The 3580-nt window shown below is 51.6% G+C and overlaps 1 non-coding gene across 1 annotated transcript; it reads right to left on the reverse strand.

The window, feature by feature from the left end:
• Positions 1-1205: 1205 nt before the first annotated feature.
• Positions 1206-1312, reverse strand: LOC115867399 (U6 spliceosomal RNA). Its single transcript, XR_004045109.1, has one exon. It is a non-coding gene; the product is annotated as a U6 spliceosomal RNA (small nuclear RNA).
• Positions 1313-3580: the final 2268 nt, after the last annotated feature.

The raw sequence follows: 3580 nt of genomic DNA on the forward strand, positions 1-3580 counted from the left end.
GGGGATATATGTATATGTATAACTCATTCACTTTGTTGTAGAGCAGAAACTAACACACCATTATAAAGCAATTATACTCCAATAAAAATGTTAAAAAAAAGAACAGAAAACTTTATTGGGAGACTCCCCTGGTGGCGCAGGGGTTGAGAATCCGCCTACCAATGCAGGGGACACAGGTTCGGGCCTGGTCCGGGAAGATCCTATGTGCCGCGGAGCAGCTAAGCCCGTGCGTCACAACTGCTGAGCCTGTGCTCTTGAGCCCACGAGCCACAACTACAGAGCCCATGAGCCACAACTACTGAAGCCCACGTGCCTAGAGCCCGTGCTCCACGACAAGAGAAGCCACCACAGTGAGAAGCCCGCGGACCGCAACGAAGAGTAGCCCCCGCTCGCCACAACTAGAGAAAAGCCTGTGTGCAGCAACAAAGACCCAATGCAGCCAAAAATAAATAAATAAATAAGTAAATAAATTTACTAAAAAAAAAAAAAACTTTATTGGAACTGGCCCAAGTGGTGGGTCAGATTTGGTCCATGGGTCACTGTTTTCCACTTTTGCGTTAATCCACTGTCCAGTGGTGTGTTTTTAAAAAATTTTTATAGTGATTTTTATTTATTTATTTATTTATTTTTGCAGTACGCGGGCCTCTCACTGCTGTGGCCTCTCCCATTGCCAAGCACAAGCTCCGGACACGCAGGCTCAGCGGCCATGGCTCACGGGCCCAGCCGCTCCGCGGCATGTGGGATCTTCCCGGACCGGGGCACGAACCCGTGTCCCCTGCATCAGCAGGCGGACTCTCAACCACTGCGCCACCAGGGAAGCCCTGATTTTTATTTTTATACAATTTTATTTTATTTTTTAATAATTTATTTACTTTTGGCTGCGTTGGGTCTTCACTGCTGTGCAGGAGCCCTCTCCAGCTGCGGCGAGCGGGAGCCACTCATCGCCGCAGTGCATGGGCCTCTCACTGTGGTAGCTTCCCTTGTTGCGGAGCACGGACTCTAGGGGCGCGGGCCTCAGCAGCTGTGGTGCACAGGCCTAGCTGCTCCGCGGCATGTGGGATCCCCCTGGACCAGGGCTCGAACCCGTGTCCCCTGCATTGGCAGGTGGACTCCCAACCACTGCACCACCAGGGAAGTCCCTTTTATACAATTTTAAAGGTTACTTTCCATTTACAGTTATTACAAAATATTGGCTATATTCCCCCAAATATATGGAACACTTCACAAATTTGCGTGTCATCTTTGTGCAGAGGCCACGCTAATCTTCTCTCTATCGTTTCAGTTTTCACATATGTGCTGCCAGAGTGAGCACGAGTCGTCCCTGAGTCTTGTCTTTGCCTCACACCCCAAGCTTCAAAACATGCTCCCGGGATGACCACCTCTCACTTCCTCCCCAGCCACTGTCACGCTTCTGCGGGACCCTGACTGCACAGCCCTCAGCGGCTCTCCTGACCCCTCCTGTCTGCCTCTCTCCACACAGCAGAGCTTAAGTCGAACCAGCCAGCCCTCTGGGGGCTGACAGTCACATTTAGGGTTAAACCCAGGGTCCTTACCTGGCTCCACGGCCCCTCAGCCAGCATCTGACCTCCTGGGCATTGTTCAGACTCTCAGGCTTGTGCCTGCCTGGGGCCCTGGCACCTGCCTCTTTCTGCCTGGCATGCTTGCTCTCTGCTTAGGCTCTGCTCAGACATCAGCCCTTCAGAGAGACTGTCCCTTGCCACCCTGTTGGAAGCAGGACCATCTATCACTCTGCTCCCTGTTGTGCCTTACAGCCCTTGTCATCGCCCGACACTGGGGGAAGGTCGTCTGTTGCTGCTCCTCCCCACCAGAAGGTGTGCTCCAGGAGGACAGGGGCTGAGTCCCCAGGGCCTAGAGAAGCTCCTGGCACACAGCAGGGACCCACACACGTGTCACGTAAACAGTTAAGTAAGAGAACGTTTAGACGTAGGTAACCATAAGCAAAAATACAATCAAGGCAGAATAGTGAAGAAGGCTGGCAGAGGAGCTGAGCTGCCAGACAGTGTCTGCAAATGACATTCAGTCACACACCCTGGAAAAGAAGCCACTGTTAGGATATCACCAGAAAAGCCCTGCCCGACATACAAACTTGGTTTCCTGGGACTTACGGTTAACCAGTGGGTTGTAAAGGAATGGCTTCCCAAGGTGAATTGTGGCTCAGACAGACAGAGGAGCACGTATGAAAGAGTCTACTTACCCCACAGGCAGGGGCCCAGGCAGGTGTTAGGACCCGCTCCAGGGAGAAGCCCAATGACAGACACACATATAGAGCAGGAACGGTGATGTGAATGTGCAAACAGACGCAAAACTGGGCTTTCTGGGTGGAGGGGCTGAACTGTGTCTCCCCCTATATTAACATGGTGAAGCCCTGACTCCTCAGCAGCTCAGAATGTGACCGGCTGTATTTGGAGACAGGACCTTGAAAGAGATGATTAGGTTAAAACTAAAAAAACAAAATGTGGCCATTAGGGTGGGTCCTAATCCAATCTGACCGGTGTTCTTTTAAGAAGAGGAAATGTGTTCAAAGAACAAAGAGACGCGTGTGCAGAGAGCCACCCACTCACCAGGGAGAGGCCCCAGAGGAGACCCACCCTGCAGAGAGCCACCCACTCACCAGGGAGAGGCCCCAGAGGAGACCCACCCTGCAGAGAGCCACCCACTCACCAGGGAGAGGCCCCAGAGGAGACCCACCCTGCAGAGAGCCACCCACTCACCAGGGAGAGGCCCCAGAGGAGACCCACCCTGCAGAGAGCCACCCACTCACCAGGGAGAGGCCCCAGAGGAGACCCACCCTGCAGAGAGCCACCCACTCACCAGGGAGAGGCCCCAGAGGAGACCCACCCTGCAGAGAGCCACCCACTCACCAGGGAGAGGCCCCAGAGGAGACCCACCCTGCAGAGAGCCACCCACTCACCAGGGAGAGGCCCCAGAGGAGACCCACCCTGCAGAGAGCCACCCACTCACCAGGGAGAGGCCTCAGAGGAGACCCACCCTGCTCAGCGCGGAGCTTCCAGCCTCCAGAGCTGCGAGAAAATAAACTTCTGTGGTTTAAACCACACAGTCTGTGGTACTTTGTTGTAACAGCCTGAGCCGATTAACACAAACACTCCCCGGACAGGTTCATTTGCTTGTGTGTAGACAAGAATTACTTTTGCATTGTTGTCAGTTATCAAAATAACTAACTTCTGTCAATGAAAAACATTAATCAACAGTTAATCTAAGAAACAGATGGAAAATTTTATTTGAACCAACCTGAGGATTATAACCTGGGAGACAGTCTTTCATAAAGCTCTGAGGACTGTTCTGTCTGTTAGAGGTCAAAGCACACTTACGTAAGATATTTTGAGAAAAAGGGTTATACGTCAAAGGACATATTGAGAGTTTACACAATTCAGATCTGCATGTTCAAAGTGAGTAGTGGGTCATCATGACCCCTTACAGGATTAAGAAGGAAGCTTGTCTCCTAAGAAGTTAAGAATGTGGTGGGTCATTTCAACCTTAACAAGATTAAGAAGGAATGTTATCTACTAAGGAGGTCTGGTTAATGCAAATGCACAATGCA

This window comes from Globicephala melas, chromosome 2, assembly GCF_963455315.2.
Source record: "Globicephala melas chromosome 2, mGloMel1.2, whole genome shotgun sequence".
Taxonomy (NCBI): domain Eukaryota; kingdom Metazoa; phylum Chordata; class Mammalia; order Artiodactyla; family Delphinidae; genus Globicephala; species Globicephala melas.